Here is a 20,548-nt window from a genome sequence, read left to right on the forward strand (position 1 = left end):
ACGGACTTCGGGCGGGCTCTGGGTGAGCGTTTCCACTCACCCACTCATTTCATCCTCCTGAGAGCCCATTTAGACATGGAGAATTCTCATCCCCATTGTGCAGCTGGGAAAACTGAGGCTCAGCAAGTAGGGGATAGGGGAAGTGCCACGACCTTGGTGGGCAGAGAGAGGAGAATGAAGGAAGTAGCCTTTGTGATTAACGAATCTGTTGTTTCTTCTACTACCTCTGAGCCTTCCTTTAAAGAGATCTCTGGGGACGGGTTAACCAAATGACACCTCCCTCTTGCAGTAATAACCTAATGGAGGCAGCTTGGTCGAGTAGAAAAATCCACAGGAGAAGGGGTTGCAGTTCCCACTCCCTTTGTGGCCGCTGCGGTCTCTCGGGCATTCCGTCTTCCCACCTGGACAAGGGGAGGTCGGGCCAGCCACGCCCAGTTCCCTCCCAGCTCAGCCCTCCGGGTCACGGCGAGTGTCTCAGTCCCCAGCCAGGTCCTCCGCCAGAACATAGTTCACCGGGCTCTGCGGCAAATGAAAAACCTGCTAAAACTTGCAGAGAGCCATGAATCTGACTGTTTTCTGATGAAAGCCGAGGATGCCAGACGGGATTGGAACTATCTGTGGGATTTATCGATCTCTCCGTCCCGGGCTACCTGGGAAACAATTAGAGGTCAGCGCGCAACACAAAATGAAATTTGCAGCTGTCAGATCAACCATTTGGAAATATTCCCTTGCCTTTTTACCTCTATTTCCTTATCAAGAGAAATCCTTCCCGGGAACAGAACCGACATCAGGGCTGGGACAGATGTATTGTGCGTGCAGGGAGGGCCACCACGAGACCCCACTCTGCCTGGCACTGAGCAGAGGACGGGAGCCCCAGGGCCCGGGGCCGTCCTGCCCTCCTGCTTGCTCTCCATGGGGTCTGGGGCAAGTCAATCCATTCTCTGGGCTTAGTTGGGATTTTTCCTCATCTGAAAAATGCCATCCTGGGTATAAAAGTCTCGACTTCTACCTTTCTTGTTTGGCTACAGCCACAAATAACCTGATGTGGAATCTCCCTCCTTGAAAACACTCTGAGTTGCTAAATGACAAATATAGGTCGCTGTTGCCTCCTTGTCCCTTTACTAACCCATCTGCCATCTCCTGGTATCCTACCTTGCCCTTCACCCCAGGCCTACCTTGTGCTCAACCAGCAGTTAGTTAAGTCCCAGCCAAAATGTCAACGCATAACGGCTTAATGTGACTCCATCTAAAAGTGTTTCTGTTTTCACGGGGAGGCTGGGAGACCCAGCCCCAAGATTAACCCGCGAGGGTAGGGTTTCAGATACTGCGGGACCTGGGGGTGGGAAACTATTTTTAGACAGGGCTGGGAGGTGATGTTCTGAGCCCCCCACCCTGGCCCACCCATCAAATACTTGGGGAAATTCTGAATGGAGAGAAGATCAATCGTTTCCTTCCTTTACTGCTCAGAACCCTCATATCTCCAGGAGGTGATGTAGTATCTGGTATGTTCTCAGCTTCTTTCAGAGGGCCTAGGTTCAGAGGGAAAACAAAAACAAAAACATTTTTCACCCCTTCGTTTTAGAGCTGAGGAACCTCACAGCCCAAGCGGCTCATGAAAGGCAGAGCCGGGTCCAAGGTTTGGGTTCTTGCTTTCGTGCCCCGGTGTTTACCCCACCCTCCCGCTTTGTACCGAAGGCACGGTATAATCGGGTCGCACCAAGGCCCACGGCGCTGAGACCTTCCAGAAAGCCACCGACCTGGACTCAGCATCTCCAGCCACACCCTGCTAGATGGCTGCCCGCTCCCCAGCCCGCTCCCCAGAGTGGCTGCGGTCAGCTCAGGTCATGATCTCAGAGGTTCGTGGGATCGAGCCCCGCATCCGGCTCTGTGCTGACAGCTCAGAGCCCGGAGCCTGCTTCAGATTCTGTGTCTCTCCCTCTCTCTGCTCCTCCCCTGCTTGTGCTCTGTCTCTCTCCAGAATAAATCAACATGAAATATCTTTTAATTACAAAATAAAAGAGTGAAATTTACAGATATCTCAATAAGACGACTGCTAAAAAAAATAAATGGTCAGAACACTCCTGGGGCATCTTGTCTGTTTATTGCAGTGTTTCTCAAACTTCTTTGCCAAAACACCCCTGACAGAGGAGGGCAAATGGCACCCCCAGGCCTGGAAGTAGCCTGAGGTTGCCTGTCGCAATCAGTTGTTCATTCACTCATTCAGCCAGTGTATACTGTGAGTTTTCTATGTGGCTTAATTACGCAGAAAATGTCTTCCAACTCTCGTGTTTTCATCGAAAGCTGTAGGTGCGTTTCGCATGCTCGGCAATCATCTATCTGTGCTTATTTTAATGTGACGTATCTTCAGTTAATATTACTGCGCTGGGAAGTTGCTCCTTGCTGGCCCCGGGGCTTTACGTACCCTCGGCCCCCATCACCCGTTCCCCTGGGCGAACACGGAGCTGGAGAGGGTGTTAGGGCTGATTCACCGACACCTCACCCACTCCACCTCCTTGGGTCACAGTGTGAACTTGGGGGGGCTTGTCCTCAGCCCAGAGAGAGCGCCTGATAGGTGCAAGGGTATTCCTTTTGTCCTTGCCGATGGTTGGCTCAGGCCAACCTGGTTGGCTCAGGCCAATTCTGGTCAACGAGACCCAAGACTAGGTGGTTTCTCAGGAAGCCCCTTCTCATTCTCAAAAGAGAGCTATGGGAAGCCGTGCTTTTTTCCTCTCTCTTGCTGGAAATGAACAAGGAAACCCTTTGCCCTGACTACTGTTTGCAGAGACCTGTTACATCCGTGAGCATCTACAAGCAGCCACGTAGAGCGGAAACCATCTGAGAAAGTCATAAGAAATGATTGAGGGGCGCCTGGGTGGCTCAGTCGGTTAAGCATCTGAATCTTGATGTTGGCTCAGGTCTCAATCTTAGAGTTTGTGAGTTCAAGACCCACATCAGGCTCTTTGCTGACAGCATGGAGCCTGCTTGGGATTCTCTAAATAAATAAATAAATAAATAAGCTTAAAAAAAAAAAAAAAAGTGAAGCATCCGGGTGGCTCAGTCGGCTAAGCATACAACTTCGGCTCAGGTCATTATCTCGAAGTTCGTGGGTTTGAGCCCCTGAGTCGGGGGCTCTGTGCTGACCTCTCAGAGCCTGGAGCCTGCTTCCGATTCTGTGTCTCCCTCTCTTTCCGCCTCCCCCCCTCATCAGCTCGCGCTCTGTCTCTGTCTCTCAAAAATAAATAAATGTTAAAAAGAAAAGAAAAGAAAAGAAAAGAAAAGAAAAGAAAAGAAAAGAAAAGACAAGACAAGACACGACTGAGCCGGAACCCTGATGGAACCGGGCCTGAAACTCACACGTCTGTGTGAAGTAACTCGAGCTTGTGTTCCCGAAGCGGTAAGCACTCTAATCACTGGGAAGGACTAGAGGTCAAAGTTAAACTTTCCAGCCAGGTTTTTATGCCTTTAAACTCTGTAACTGGGGTCGCCTCTTCAACGTTGGGTGGGGTCACATCTGTCTCTCTCTGAAGAGAAGCCTGGGGCCTCCCGATGGGCCCCACTGAGCTGACCTGGCCCCAAATGTGCACCCCGGGAGGAGGTACAGAGGGGCAGAAGCAGGAAGGGAGAGAAATGGGGGGCGGGGAGGCAGGCCTGGGTAGGCTAGGGAAGGGGGGGACCGTGAGAGGACATCTGAGGGACAGGGAGGGCAACAGGAGAGGATAGAAAGAAAGGGGAAGGGAGGAGAGGGAAATGAGCAAGAAGGAGGAGGGGGCAGGAGAAGCGGGAGGGAGGAGGGAGAGGCCAGGAGGGCCGGGAGGGGGGCGATGGGCGGGCTGCAGGAGCTGAGCAGTGAAGGAGCCAAGAGCGCTGCATGAGTGCATAGCTAAGTTCCGGTGGGAGCAATTTTATCAATAGCACTTTACCATACAAGTGATTCTCATCACAGCTGGTGCTAGGTGGGTTGGGAACAGCAATAAAAAAACAGTTTTATTAAAAAAAAAAATCATCCAGGTTATTTGAAAAAGCTGTACACAGGCCCCTTCAGGCCCTGGTGGGAGAGGGCATATAGACAGCCCCAGGGGGACCGAGGGCATGGCCATAGCAGGTGGTGGGACCGCGAACCCCCCAACACACACTCGTGTGAGCATGTCAGTTGCACACACGCACACGGGCCACAGGGCCTTGCCACAGGAAAGGGTCGATCGGGACTCCAGCTGGGCTGGAGGTGGGCGCCCTCGGCAAGGCTGGGGGTCAGAAAAAGCAGAGGGTCCGCCTGAGCCCCTGCTGGGTGCCCCGCCCTGTGCCAGGCAGGTCCACTCGTGTGACCCCATGGCATAAGAGGTGCTTTCCAGCCTAGACGGGGCACGCCCAGCACCTACAGCCTCAGAAAATAAGGCCAATGTGTCACAGAGGACCCAAGCGGCCCGAAAGCCTCCAAGACTGTCAAAAGAATCCTGAAATCACGAAAAGCCGTGTTTTAAAGGGTCTCCAAAGATCACCTGAAGGGTAGTTTGGGAACTGCACTAGTCAGAGTCCCCCGGGGTTCTGGGGAGCCGTGTAGCCCCATCTCCCTTTTATGTCAGTCACAGCAAGACTGTTTTGATTTCCCGTGTTTTGGGTATTTTTTTTTAATGTTTATTTTTGAGATAGAGAGAGCAAGAGAGCGGGAGAGAGACAAAGAGAGAGGGAGACACAGAATCGGAAGCAGGCTCCAGGCTCTGGGCTATCAGTACAGAGCCTGACGCGGGGCTTGAACCCACGAACTGTGAGATCATGACCTGAGCCGAAGTCAGACTGAGCCACCAGGTGCCCCTCTCCCGTGTTGTTTAATATTGGGGCGTTGTCGCTTCGCTTTCTAACAATACGTAAAATAAATTAACGCCATGGAAAAGAGATGCTGATCTGGTTGCACCCATCTGGCAGATGGAGAAACTGAGGCCCTGAGAGGTCCCTTGGTTTGCTGGTGACAAAGATGTGTGCCTCACTTGAAGGGCTTGTTCCCACAGGCAGATTTTCTTCCATGTATTTCCTGAGAACGTGTGGCTACCGGCGGGGGGCGGGGGGGCGCTGGTGCGAGCTGGGAGGGAGGCGGTTTCTTATTCACATTGCAATGGTAGGGGTGCAAACACCGGGCTTAAGGATTTTTCTCTTTTCCACTGTGTTCTCCAGCTATCAAGAGCCTTATCCTGGCACATAAGCTGTCCTTGCCCGTCTAATGTATTATTTCCATAACATATTTCTTGATTCTAAATATTTGAGAGAGGAGGTTTTATTTTCTCCTCGTCTCCTTGCCTTTTTTTTTTTTTTTTCCTTTTTTAAGCCACTCGACTCTCCACGGGGTTTACTCAAAGCCATAGCGTTTCATAAACCAGAATGGATTTAAACTTTATTGCCCCTCAGTTTTATTGCTTCTGCTGGGTGATAGTGTAAATATTCCTGGGGTTGTTAATGTTCCCTAATGTGAACGGGGAGTAGAGGTCTATGAACAAATGGTTTGTTGCTAACGGGTTGGAAAATGCGATTTTTAGATCTTTCACTGAAACTAAACATGACAGCACCTTGCGTTTGGATATTGGGCGATATTTCTCAAGGCTTCGCTTGCCATGCATCACCTTACTGACCCTGACGGTAGCTCGGTGAACTTGAAGAGCAGAAATGGAAGCAAAGACCCACGAAGGACAAGTTTCGCACGTAATGTTGGAACCATTGTTACGGCCTTGATTTTAGGTAAGCTGCGTTGGGCGAGTTAACTCTGTGCACACCCCAGCCGGGGGCTTTCTAGGTCCTACTTAACTCTCTCCGGCACGTGAGGAGTTGCTATTTTCAGAACACACACAAGGAAGATGAAGCAGAATGACTTTCCGGGGGCGCCTGGGCGGCTCAGTCGGTTGGGCGTCCCACTCTTGATTTCGGCTCGGGTCATGATCTCATGGCTCGTGGGTTTGAGCCCTTGCATCGGGCTCCGTGCCTGCTCGGGATTTTCTCTCTCCCTCTCTCTCTCTCTCTGCCCCTCCCCCACTCTTTCTCTCTCTGAAAATAAATAAATGAGCTTAAAAAAAAAAAAAAAAAGAAACTGAATGGCTTCCCAAAGTTTGAAGGTCAAAGGTAACTCAGCTAGGAAGTGAAGGAACAGGGATGGAACCCCGGGAGGGCCGGGCTCCCACATTGAGCGTTAAGTGGGGGGCAATCCATCACCTGCCATGTCCTCAGGAACTCACGAGAGGAGAAATAAATGCCCCGATCCGTCATATACCCAAGTGGAAGGGGGCACGCAAGGTCAAGGAACTCCTCTTCTGTCTGCTTTGGGAGGAGAGCTTCTCCAGGTCCCTGGCACAGGTATGAAGAGATGTGACCCAAGATGTGTGGTCCAGCCCAGCCACTGTGGACCCGCTGTGGCCCCAAGACACTAGGACAGGAGCATTTTTCTCTGTGCCCTGTTGTTTGTTTTTGTGATGCGTTGTCGGTCAAGTTAGCACACACCGAGCAGCTACCGTGTGCTCCCGCACACCGGCTGCCTCTGGTTGTTCAGTTCCCTCTATCATCAGTACCCCCTGTGAAGGGTATTGGTGTTCTGGACTTTTCCTGATCTCTAAATCCCACCACAACTTCCCCTTCCAGTTCCCCACGTCCTTCATACACGGTGCCCTATCAGCAAATCCGATGAATGAATTTAAACTAAGCCCTTGCCATGTTCCTTCTCCCGGAAAAGAAGTAAAAGCCTCCCTAAGTAACCAAATCCAGAAAGATCTGGATTGAGTCCTACTTCATCACTTACCGGCTGTGTGTTCTTAGGCAATTCACTTAATCTGTCTGTGCCACAACAGTCTCCTCTGCAGAGAAGGTGGGGGTTCTACTGAATGACTTCCCGGGAATGATGTCCTTTCTTTGCTCTTTTAATGTCTGATGGTGGGGTTTCCCCTCCTTCAAACGTCTCCCCTCTCCTGAAGTATTCCTCTCCTACCCCAGAACGGAGGGCTGGCTCTCGCTCTACACTCTGGAAGCATTTACTATCAGGCTCCCTAGATTGCCCACCCTGCACAAAATATTGTGAGAAAGAAATTATAAGCATTGTTAGTTTCCCTGGGCTTTCTGCAAAGTAAGCCATGATAACCACCGGCTGAATGACTCGATTCGAGCCCTGTCTGGAGCCCGGGAGAAGCACTCTGTTTCTGGGCAGGGACCCCACTCGGTGAACTTTTTGCTTTCTATCCTGACAACCACCAATTCAGGCTACTAATCCTCAAAGGCCAGCTCACAGCCCCGGCCTTTCCAAACCTTTCCAAAACCTTCCCCAAAGTCCCCTTTTGTTTGGGAGTGACTCTCGTGGTTTCGGAAAGATTTGTTCCTGTGTTTCTACCCACTCCGTTCTCTCACCCGTTCCCTGGCTACATCAGGGGCTGGCACTCAGCAGAGGCCTGCCAGGAAAGCAGTGAAAAGCCTAGATTCTAAATAGGGAGAGGAATGCCAAGTCAGGGCCTATGGCACCAGCTGAAGGAGGATTGGGGACCAGCTCAGCCAATAGGTAAGAATCAGCTATGGTGAGCAGGCCACCGGTTCAGAGGCATTTGCATGGCATGAAAGGGGTTGAAAATGCTTGAGAATCGTTGGTGTTCTTAAACTGGCTACGCATGCCCTCTGCAGTCCTGTCTACCCTTTGCTTTTGTTGAATGAATGAACAAAGGCTAGTGGGACGGTGCCCATGGGATTGTTCTTGGCCTCGAAGTCCTAACAGATGTAGTCCACAGAGGGTGGTAGGAAGAGGACCGTGTCGTTCCTGGAAGGTGGGGTCGACTAGACATGGTAAGGGCTCTTGGGTCTCTGCACTGAAGGGCTGGCATGTTCTCGAAAGAGACAAAGTGTTTTACAGGCATAAACTCATTCAGGGCTGGAGAGGCAAAGAGAATACGTCACAACTATAAAGAAAGACCCACCAAAAAGTAAGGGTTGGCCTGAAATGATCAAGAACAACACGCACAGGACCTCGGGAGGTTTAATTGAGTGCACAAGAGGAAGATAACACAGTTCTGCCCTGGGGACTCTTTTTTTTTTTTTTTTTTAACATTTATTTATTTTTGAGACAGAGAGAGAGCATGAACAGGGGAGGGTCAGAGAAAGAGGGAGACACAGAATCCGAAACAGGCTCCAGGCTCTGAGCGGTCAGCACAGAGCCCCACGCGGGGCTCGAACCCACGGACCTCGAGATCATGACCTGAGCCGAAGTCGGACGCTTAACCGACTGAGCCACCCAGGCGCCCCTGGGGACTCCTGAATGTAGCTATGGAGGCTGGATGCTTGCGTACATGGAAGCATGATTCCTCTCTCTACCTCAACACATACACCCATAATTGGAAGAGCAAAGGTCTGATGGCGTGGAACACAGCTCTCTCCCTTCGAACATCCCCAAGCACCCAGTCTGATTTCCGTTCCTTCACCCGAGCCTTCTGCAATTCCTCAACTCCCCTTTCTCTGACCACACAGCCAAGTAATTAATTGTTTGTACGGTAAATTGTCATGGGTCAGGTTCAACTCCCTAGCTAGGAGACAGCGTGGCTGTTGATGCACCTTCGGCCGCTCTTTGCAGCGGGGTGGAGGCCCAGAAGCGGCTCAGTATCGAATGCTTAAGGAGGGAAAGAGAAGGGGCACCTGTGGGTCACATGGTGAAGCGTCCGGCTTCAGCTCAGGTCACGATGTCCCGGTTTGTGAGTTCAAGCCCCATATCGAGCTCGCTGCTGTCAGCACGGAGCCTACTTTGGGTCCTCTGTCTGTCTGTCTGTCTCTCCCTGCCCTTCCCCTGCTCATTCTTTACCTCTTTCTCAAAAATAAACACTAACAAAAAGGAAAAAAAAAAAGGGGGGGGGGGCGGTGCCTGAGTGGTTCAGTCGGTTGAGCATCGGATTTCGGCTCAGGTCATGATCTCACAGTTGGTGGGTTCAAGCCCTGCCTGGGGCTCTGTGCTGACAGCCGAGAGCCTGGAGCCTGCTTTGGATTCTTTGCCTCCCTCTCTCTCTGCCCCTCCCCTGCTCATGCTCTGTCTCTGTCTCTCAATAATACATAAATGTTTAAAAAAAATTTTTTTAATGAAAAGAAAAAACAAAGGAGGGAAAGAGAAGAGTAGGACTGTTGTTTGGAACAGGACTCTGTTCCTTTCCTGAAGGGAAAGGTATGGGGCAATAACCCACTTTTTACTCCTTCCGTCTGGTCGCGTGCATTCGGATAGGAGTGGAACGAAGGAGGTGAGCGGAGGGAAAAGTACGCACGGTGTTTTTATCTGCGCGCCCTCTGGGGGGAAACCACCCTCCTCATTTTCAAGGTTTGTGGTTCCAGTGGCCTTTCCAGGCATCTGAGTGGGTGGTCATGTGATGGGGCCTGACCAATCAGAGTTCGCCAGCCTGCTGGGCCCAGTGATCGGTTCAGAGCTGGGCAACTGGGCCAGTCAGGGCCCTCTTAGGATTTTGATGGGATTCTGGAGAATGCGGCTGCCTCTGGCCTCAGGGGTAGCCCAGGGGTGAGGGTGATTCCAGGCATTCGGAATGTGGTTTTGCCAGTGTGGGGAGTGCCTGCCTGAGAGCAATTCCCCCCCAAGGAAAAGCAGAGTCAGGAGACAGAAGAAAAGAAGCCGCTTCTTGGTGTCTTGATAGAACCCAGGTGTCAGCACCGCTTGAAGTCAGCTTGCTTCTTGAACCTCCAAGTTTTATTAGCCAATATACCCCTTCGCCCGTTGTCGGTGGTGGTGGTTTTCTTTGAAAACTACGACCAATCATCTGTAAGCAAAAGCATGTTGGCTAATATAGGGAGTGAATAGCCAGTGAGCTTTACTCGGGCCCTGGTTTCCCAAAACAGCCCCCAGTACTGTGGTGCCCTGAGGGACAGGCTAGCAAGTGGGGTGGAAGAAGGAACTTCCTTAACATGGGAGCAGAGAAGGCCTTTCTGGGTGGCAGGAAGGAGCCAGCCACGGGAAGATCTGCGGGTGGGCATTCCCGGCTGGGGCATCGGCCAGGGCCAAGGCCCTGTGCAGAGAAGAAGCTTGAGCTATTGGGGCCCAAAAGGAAGGCTGCCGTGGCTACAGCCAAGTGAACTAGGGGGAGATTGACAGAACGAGACAGAAACATAGGACCTGGAGGGCCTTTAGAAAGGAGGGAGGGAGGGGCGCCTGGGTGGCCCGGTTGGTTGAGCGTCTGACTTTGGCTCGGGTGGTGATCTCGCGGTTTGTGAGTTCGAGCCCTGCGTCGGGCTCCGTGCTGACAGCCCGGAGCCGGCTTTGGATTCTGTGTCTCCCTCTGTCTCTCTGCCCCTCCCCCACTTGTGCTCTGTCTCTGTCTCTCAAAAATAAGTAAAATGTGAAAAAAGAAAGAAAGAAAGAAAGAAAGAAAGACAGACAGACAGACGGTAGGGAGTTCAGATTTTATGCCAGGATGGAAAATCACTGGGAACAAAGCTATCCAATCAGCTTTGGCTGCTATGAGGAGAAGGGCCCACAGGGGAGCAGGGGTAGATTCAGGAAGGCCAGTGAAGACACTGATGTAATAATCCAGGTAAGCAGTAAGTGGTGGCTTGGACCATGGTGGGTGGAGGAGATGGAGAGAAGAAGGTGGGTTCTGCATGTACTTTGGGAGAGCCCACATGAATCACGGGCACCCTGGATGTGGGAGGTGAGAAATCGGATATTTCCTGAAATAATGAAGAGTGGAGGAGTAACGAGTTTGGTGCATATATGTGAACTACCAAGGTAAATGGCTTTAGAAAGTTTGAAGTGCCACAGAATATGCTCTATGTTGTCATCTCCTGGAGGCCAGGAGCTGGGTTCAGCCTGGAGACTGGCTCAGAGTGCGCTGGATGACAGGGTGGGTTGGCTGGGTAGGCAAATGGCTAAGCAGATGGAGTTTTGGATAGATGGGTGCAGGGATGGATGGATGGATGGATGGATGGACAGGTAGATTGGTGGATGGATTTTTGGAAAGATGGGTGCAGGGATGGATGGATGGATCAGGATAAATGGGTGAGTGTTGGTGTCGGTGGATGAGTAGATGACAGGCTTCATCCACATCAAGGAGGTTCAGTGGGGACTGACTTAAAAGGCAACTGTATTTCAGCACCCTTGGCCTGGAGAGGGGTGAGGTGGAGCCTGGGACATTACATTCCTCTGAGCCTGCAAAGAAGTACAGATTCCAACCAGCACCTGCTCCCCTTTGGAATGAGATGGATGAGTGGGGTGTCATCCTTATCCCGTTTCTTGCCTCCTCCTGGCCTGGCCTGGGAACTTAACCTAGGAGGTCTACCGGGGCCCAGGGAGAGAGCAGCTGGCCTCCTCATTGACAGTGTCTGTGGACGAGTAAAATGAAATCCTTCCTCCAGTTAGATACTCCAAACAAACCCTGTGAAGACCAATAAGATGGTTCTACCTGGGCATCTAGGGATCTGCATTCCAGTCTTGTTCAACTTCTCCCTGCTTCTGCTAGCTTCTATCAATGGCAGCCTTACTCCGGGCCTTCTGTAAGCCTGGATTCAGTAATCTCAAAGATCTTTTACATAGACATTTTATGAAGTATCAAACCCTTGGTTGTTTTAAAGATTTCCGCTTTAAAAAAAAACTGTATTGAAGTGTGATTTGCATAGCATAACATTAAATGTATAATTCAGTGATTTTTTCTGTGCATTGATAGACTTGTGTAATGACTACCACACTCCAATTTTCAAACATTTTCATTACCCCGACAGGATCCTTGAATCCGTTTGCTGCCCATTCCTATTTCCTCCCCTGAGCCCAGGAAGCCATTAGTCTGCTTTCCATTGTCTTTCTGGCAAATTTGATATAAATAGAATCATACACTATATGGCCTTTTGAACCTGACTTTTTTTTTACTTAGCAGAAGGTTTTTGAGGTCCATCCATGTTGTGGTGCTTTAAAACAACACACAGCAAGAGTAACTATAAGTCTTTAAACCAGGACTTAATCTGGGGCGTCGGGGTGGCTCAGCTGGTTAAGCGTCCGACTTCGGCTCAGGTCATGATCTCGCGGTCCGTGAGTTCGAGCCCCGCGTCGGGCTCTGTGCTGACAGCTCAGAGCCTGGAGCCTGCTTCGGATTCTGTCTCCCACTCTCTCTGCCCCTCCCCCTCTCAAAAGTAAATAAACATTAAAAAAAAAGAAACAATGACGTAATCTTATTATATAATCTCCCAACAGATCCCAACCTCTGTTTTAGATGCACTGGATTTGAATGAGGTTCATCCCAACTTTCAAAGCCTGCATTTTCAAAGTAAATTTTAGGAAAGTCAGGAGTTTTTAGTGATACATAGCACATGTCTGCTTGGTTTGTTGGCCGGCTGGCTGGGTCTTCTCGGGCCAATTCGTTGACCACTTCTGCTTATTATTCCCTTCAAAATGGCTCGCCTACCACTTTATCTTTGAAAACATCCACTGTTCTCCCTTCGGCTGATGGGGAATGGATTGCTTCAGCGGCCACAGGATTTTTGTTTGTTTAAAAGTCACATTTCAGCATTTTGCCCGGGGACACGTCTGGAGAGAGGTCCTTTAGGAGCACAGGGTGAGCCAAGATACAAACATTCTCCGAGACCCACAGACCAGCCCTGATGCTGGTGTGATTTGCCGCTGAACAGTCACAAAGCGATCTGATGAGTGTTACATGGGACTTTGTTCAGGCGACCGTGGGTGCACACAGGACGGAGGGGTGCAGAAGCTTGGCCAAATACAGACGTGACCAATGTGGTTCTTTTTAACACCTCTGATTACATGCCATCCGTATGACCCTCTGTGTCCCATCTGATGAGTTTCAGGGCTGGTCTGGAAGCCTGTCCTGCTCCTTCCCCTCGTCACACTTCTCCGTGTGCTGGGATTTCTGCCTTGTCCGGTCCATCCGTGTGCATGTTTTCGAAGGTGCCGCTCACACCAGATCTGTTCCCAGAGTTCTTTCTGACTCTGCTCACCTGGGCCCTTTCTTCACAACACTCTTCTAAGTGCTTCAAGTCATTAGGAAGCAACCCGAAGGAAGCAACACGCAGCAGGGAGTGACTCAGTAAAGGGCAGCAATAGCACCTTCCCGACTTAGCTGTCCAACCCGGGAGTCACTTGGACTCCTCATCCCAGAACAGCGTCCCCCTGGCTTCCAGAATAAAGTTCTGCCTCTCTAGCAACACCTTCCAGGCCAGCATCGCTGTAACCTCTGACCTTTCCATATTTCACAGGTGTCTCCTGGGGAGCTTCCCTTACGTCTCCGAGCCTGCCATACCCCTGCTCACCCCCTGGCCTTTTGCACGGGACCTCCCCTGGGAGCACTCTTGGCCCAGTGAGGCCTGGCCCACCTGCAGACCTGTGGCTCTCTTCTCCTTGTTTTCCTTCACCTTATTCTAGAAGATACACAGTACCTGTTGCTCTGTAACTAGCCCGTTGCCACGTAACAGACGGTGGGGGGTGAGGAGGTCTAGAAATAACTCCCCTCCCTTCCAAACAGGCAGAAATCATGGTGTCAGCTGATTGCCAGTGAAAGCGAGGCCAGGGGATGTGGCTTTTGTATCGGGCCCACCAAGTTGTTGCGTGGGCCCGCGGAGGGACACGCTTCCCCAGGGTTGCTGCCTCCTTATGGGAAGAGAAGGAGGAAAGGAAGGTTGGAGGGGCGGGGTCTCCCATCGGACCCGCAGGAGCCCTACACGCTCTGGCTGGATTGTGTTGGCTGCCTTCCACCTCCTGGTGTGATTCAGCAAAGGTGCCTTTCTCAGAAGAAGAGGCTGCATATACAGTTTCATAGTTTCCACGGCCAGCATCTCAGAGCTCCGGAGGTTTACTTTTTCTGCTCCAGACGCGGCGATTCAAGAGACATCTTTTGAGGGGCGCCTGGGAGGGTCAGCTGGTTAAGCGTCTGACTCTTCATCTCGGCTCCGGTCCTGATCTCACGGTTCATGAGCTCGAGCCCAGTGTCGGGCTCTGTGCTGAGGGCACAGAGCCTGCTTGGGATTCTCTGTCTCCCTCTCTCTCTCTCTCTCTGCCTCTCTCTCTCTCTCTCAAAAATAAGTAAATAAACATTTAAAAAAGAAATATTTAGGCATGACTTCGTGGTTCCCAACCCTTGTAGGGAAGGCCTGTTTATAATGTAAAAACAATGTCCCTGCCCCCCTCCCCCATTATCATGGCGCTACTCTAAAAGTTGGGGGCTTACAGCTGAGATTCATAATTGATTCCCAAATATCCATTTTTCCCTCTTCCTTGGTAGAATCCCAAGCTTTGGCTTGGTGTGTTGAGTGGTTGGTTGGCTTGAGTGTGTTGAATCCAGGATGAAGGCCTGTGCTTCTCAGCAAAAATAGACAGTTGGGACTTCATCAAAACAAAAACTTCTGCACAGCGATGGAAACCATCCCTGTGGCTAAGGTGTCACCGCATGGTCAAGTTCTGGCCGATGGTAGCGTTGTGGCATTTCTGAGAAATCACTCAAGAGGGAGGGATGTATGCCTTCCTTTCCCCCTTTTTCCCGCTGCCTGGAACACAGATCTGATGGCTGGAGTTCCAGCAGCCGACCTGACCTGTAGGCATGGAGGCCACATTCTGAAGATGCCAGAGAAGAGAGATAGGAGTTTCAGTTTAAAAAAAAAATTTTTTTTAATGTTTATTTTTGACAGAGAGAGAGACAGAGCATGAGTAGGGGAAGGGCAGAGAGAGAGAGAGAGGGAGACACAGAATCCGAAGCAGGCTCCAGGCTCCGAGCTGTCAGCACAGAGCCCGACGCGGGGCTCGAACTCACGAATCGCGAGATCACGACCTGAGCCAAAGTCAGACGCTCAACCGATGGAGCCCCCCCCCCCCCCAGGCGCCCCAGGAGTTTCAGCATTTGATGTAATCATGGATCTTCTATCTCAACTCCAAACTGTCTCCTCCAGACTTGTTTCACGTGCAATGGAAAGGAACGTTGGTCCTGTGAGCTACTGCTGTTTGGGTTTTTTCCATTGCATTCTATGCAGCTGAATCTAATCCTAACGGACGTTGGTGCCAAAAGATGCCGAGGATCTTTGACGTGAGGCCCCCAGAAGTCTGTGGTCTGGAGTTTCAACAATGACCTAGAAAATCTCTGTTGCATTCCCATACGCTAATAATGAAGCCGCCGAAAGTGAAATTAAGAAAACATTCCCATTTACAGTTGCACCCCAAACAATAGAACTTGGCCGGAGAGGTGAGAGGCCTGTACTCTGGAAACTGTAGAACGCTGATGAAAGAAATTCAAGAGGACGCAAAGGAATGGAAAAGACATTCCATGTTCGTGCATTGGAAGACCAAAAATTGTTCAGATAAACTTTTCCACAGAACTAGAACGAACAATGCTAAAATTTGGATAAAATCACAAAAGACCTCGGATGGCCAAAGCAATCTTGAAAAAGAAAAACAAAACTGGAGGTAGCACAATTCTAGATTTCAAGATATATTATAAAGTGGTAGCAATTAAAACAGTATGGTACGGGCATAAAAATAGACCCATAGCTCAATGGAACAGAACAGAAAATCCGGAAATGACCCCACCATTATATGGTCAATTAATCTTTGACAAAGGAGTGAATATGCATTGGGAAAAAGACAGTCTTTTTGTCAAATGATGTTGGGAAAACTGGACAGCAACATGCAGAAGAATGAACCTGGACCACTTTCTTACACTTATCAAACTCAACACCCCAAAAATAAATACTCCAATTTAAAAATGGACAGGAGACGTGAAGAGACATTTCTCCAAAGAACACATCCGGAAAGCCAACAGACACATGCAAAGATGCTCAGCATCACTCATCATCAGGGGAATGCAGATCGTATTATGCAAGTGAATAAGTCAATCAGAAAAAGACGGCTCTCCTATGTTTTCACTCATATGTGGAATTTGAGAAACTTAACAGAAGACCATAGGGGAAGGGAAGGAAAAAAAAGTTATGGCAAACCATAAGAGACTCTTAAATACAGAGAACAAACTGAGGGTTGATGGGGATGGGGGGTTGGGAGGCAGGGAAAATGGGTGATGGGCACTGAGGAGGGCACTTGTTGGAATGAGCACTGAGTGCTGTATGTAAGTGATGAATCACGGGAGTCTACTCCCAAAGCCAAGGCTACACCGTATACACAGTATGTCAGCTAACTTGACAATAAAAAAAGAAACAAAAACAACCCACGATGAGATACCACCTCACACCTGTCAGAATGGCTCAACTAAAAAACACAAGACACAACAAGCAAGGACTCGGAGAAAAAGAAATCCTCTCGCACTGTTGGTGGGAATGCAAACTGAGTGCAGCCGCTCTGGAAAACAGGATGGAGGTTCCTCAAAAAGTTAAAAATAGAACTACCCTACGACCCAACAGTCGCACTACTGGGTACTTGCCCAAAGGATACAAAAGCACTAATTCAAAGGGATCTACGCAGTCCCACGTTTACAGCAGCATTATTTACAATAGCCAAGATATGGAAACAGCCCAAGTGTCCATCGACTGATGAATGGATAAAGACGATGTGGTATATATACACAATGGAATATTACTCAGCCGTGAAAGAGAATGGAATCTTGCCATTTGCAATGACACGGATGGAACTAGAGTGTATTATGCGAAGCGAAACTGTCAGAGAAAGACAAATACCATATGATTTAACTCGTATATGGAACTTAAGAAACAAAACAGATGAACGTAGGGGAAGGGGAAAAAAAGAGAAGACAAACCCTGAGAGACTCTGAACGATAGAGAACAAACTGAGGGTTGATGGGGGGGGTGGATAGGGAAAATGGGGGGTGGAGATTGAAGAGGACACTTACCGTGATGAAAAAATAAATAAACTAAAATAAAAAGAAGACGAAGAAGAAGAAGACATATTGGCCTGAAAGCATATTGCAAAGGAAATCATGATGATGACGAAGGCGGGGTAGGTGCCTAGAAACCACAACCACTGGGGTATATAGTGAATAAACTGGGAATGTTTAGGCAAAAGATGAGCAGACCCAGGGAACACATTGGTGAGGGACATGTCCAGAGGACAGTGGCCAATTCTAGTCCAAACTCAAAGGCCGAGAGCACTGAGTTCTGAGAGCAGGTGAAGACAGATGTCCCAGCTCAAGCAGAGAACGAATTCGCCATTCCTCTCTGCCTTTTTCTTCCTGTCAAGGCCTCAACAGATTGGATGGTGCCCCCTGCACTGATCTTTATTCCCTCTACTATTTCAAATGCCGATTTCTTCCAGAAACACCCTCACCCACGGTAGAAAGAATGTTTCCCCAGCTATGTGAGCATCCCTTAGCCTAATCAAGTTGCCACATAAAATTAACCATCATAGGTGGCTACCATTTGTTTAAATGATGTGATTCTAAGAAAAATTAGAGACGGCTCTCCCCAAAAGTTGGAACTCTGGGCTAGGGTCTCCAATGTCTGCTTTTTGCCACAGAATCCTAGAACAATGCAAACATAGAGTAGGCGCTCAGTACACCTTTGCTGAATGAACGAGTACACTGCCTACAAATCAGCTTCTATTTTGGTCCAAGCAGAAGAAAGAATAGAGAATTTTGATTGGAAAACAAATCTAAAGGCTCGTTTCTCTGCGTGGGACAAAATGCCATTGACTGAAAAGCCTTTGGAGGCATAACCCTCGTTCCCTTGAATCTCACCAAGGCAGTAAGCGCGGGCTGTGGACATCCGAAAAGAACTGTCGCATACGGGAAAGTTGAAACCACGGCATAAAGATGACCCTTCCCATCAGAGAAAATGGCAGGAGGGGGGCAGTTAACCCCGAGCTGGAGGGGCTGTGGTGCCCTTAGGTCTTGTCTCCTTCTGGCCACTGGAGCCCAGTGCCCTCCCTCTCCTCCATAAGTGTTTTTTCTTTTGAAAAATCTCCACGGGGTGACTCTCCAGCACCCTTCAAGGGAACTTTATCTTTTACCCATAAGGGCCGAACTCGCTTCAGGGCAAAGTCCCCCTCCTCACAAGATAGAGGGACATCATATTTCCCCAGCTGTACATTTCCCAGAGCCCAAGATTCAATTTAAAATGACACTGGGGGCCCCTGGGTGGCTCAGTCAGTTAAGCGTCCCACTCTTGGTTTCAGCTCAGGTCGTGATCTCATGGTTCATGGGATCGAGCCCTGCGTCCGGCTCCACGCTGACAGCTCAGAGCCTGCTTGGGATTCTCTGTCTGTCTGTCTCTCTCTCTCTCTCTCAAGATAAAGAAATAAACTTTAAAAATAAATTAAAAAAATAAAACGACATTGAACTGAACTTGGGTGGAGGGATTGGGGACTATAGGATTATCCCAGGGGGAGGTCCTGGCGATACAAAGAAGGCTCCTGCCTCCCCATTCTCCTCACCATGCAGCACCCATGTGAGGTGCACACACACACACACACACACACACACACACACATTCACTCACCGTTTCCAAGGACAACAATAATCTTCAGGAATATCGGAGTTCAGACCCACTGAAAGGTAGGAAAACCTTTCCCCAGAAACCTGCCATCTGGGGCGAGAGAAGAGTGGTGTCCGTTTCTCTTTTATTCACCCTCTTGCTTGGAAACCATCTCGGAGGACAGCCACAGCACAGGAAATAGCCCCATTACTTTGCTGCCTTAAACAGCAGAGGCACTGTCCCTGGTGGGTCCTTGGGTTCCACAGAAGGTAGCAGAAGCTTTGAAAACCCTGCTTTTCCCTGGCCGGGTGCCCCCACACTAACCTCTGAAAGCAGAAGGGAGTCACGATGAGGATTTATGGCCTTTGCACACAGCGCCCCCCCCCCCCACCCCACCCCCCGCCCCGGGTGGGCGAGAATATTGGCCCTTCCTGTTACAGATGCAGCAAGTATATCAGGGGTCATGATTTATGGGACCACAGCAAGATTGCATCTGGAATAAAGTTTCCTCATAGCCAGAGAAGGAAAAGGAGCTGACCCGTGCCTTCCTACAGCCCTTCCCTAATTCCAGCACAATCACTCTGGGAGAAAACGATCAATTTCTTGCACAAAGACCCTCTCCTGCAGCCGACAGAGCGGTTGGCAGGGCTCGGAGCATCGCGCCGCACCCCTGGTTTTCCCCTCTCTCCATTATTCAAGCACTCAGTGTATTGTGGAAGGTTGAATAAGGCAAAATCATAATGCACATGCTTTTATCTCAAGGGTTGGTATTTTTAGTATGGAAGCCAGGCTAAATGAAATTAAAGTTAAGGGGAAAAAAAAAATAAGAAGGAAGGGAAAATATATTGAGGCTTAGATCATTGGCTGAGATTCCGCATTCTTCCGTTCTGAATCTCCGAGGAATGGTTCTTGTGGGTTTGCCTGGGTGGGGGGAGCGGGACTCATTACAGGGCAGAGGGCAGGGTGAGGACTAGGGAGGGAGTCTCTGCATCGTTGAGAAGAGGCTGGCCACCAGGGCTGGCCATACTCATCCCTGCAAGGGAGAGGGCAGGGGGCCACAGTTTCTGAGCACCCACTGCGCGCCCTGTCCCGGGCACCTTCCCGTGCAGTCTCATTAACCCCTGCCCTGCAAGGCAGATCCCATGTCCCCCATTTTATAAGAGGTAAGACCACCAGAGACATACCTGCTTGCCCGGGTCACTCAGCCGGGAACAGCGAAGCCAGGACTCGAGCTCCAGTCTGTCTGATGCCAACGTCTTTGGTCCTTCCCTACACCTGTCACCCCTGCTAGGGCAGATTTGTCTCTGGCTTCAGGAATGTAGACAATCGAAATATTCCCCCCTCCCCATGCCCAAAACCTGTTTTTCTGGATTAAGAGGAAGCCTTGGCCTAGGCAGGCTTTAGAAAATAATTAAAGAGTGCTGACAGGCCCCCTGGCTGGCTGGATCAGTGCAGTCTGGAACTGGTTGAGGGGCTGCGGGTCACAGCCCCAAACTCAGACCACGAGATGAGGCTGGGACAATCTGTAGGGACCCAGGCAGGCAGGCAGCCAGTGGCTAGCCAGTCTCACCCACTTGGAAAGGGCAGATCTGGGACCCAGGGGCCGGTTTCGTGAGCCATCTCCCCGCCAGAAGGCAAGTTGAAACTTCCTGGAGACACAGAAGGACGTCTCTGTGCTTTAGGCGCAGACAGACCCGGGTTCAAATACCTGCCGCCACTTACTGGCTGTGTGACCCGGGGCACGTTACTTCATCTCTCTGGGCCTCCATGTCCCCCTATCATGAGCACAACCCTAACAACCTCATGGGATTGTCATTAAGTGAAACAAGACAGGCGCTGAAAACGCCACGCTATCCTTGAGGCCAAGGCTCTGTTTTGTCTTTGCAGTGGGTATAGGGGCTGCCTGGGGTGAGTCCTCTGTTTTCTTCCTTCTAGGGGGACGGTGACAGTAAGCGGACCGACCACCCGGGCAAGGGCTGAGCCAGCGTGCCCACAACAAGCGAGTACTGAGACCAGGCGCACTTGACATTGGAGGAGCTTAGCACTGTAACTTGCTCAAGGTCATACACAGGACGGCAGGGATTCCAACCAGGGCCCGCCTGGCCCCCGAGCAAGCGTTCTTAATTAGAATGCTTCATGTTCCAAGAGATGTCAGGGAGCGCGGCCCCACGGTGGACAAGGTTTC

This window comes from Panthera tigris, chromosome B3 (assembly GCF_018350195.1).
Source record: "Panthera tigris isolate Pti1 chromosome B3, P.tigris_Pti1_mat1.1, whole genome shotgun sequence".
Classification (NCBI taxonomy): Eukaryota; Metazoa; Chordata; class Mammalia; order Carnivora; family Felidae; genus Panthera; species Panthera tigris.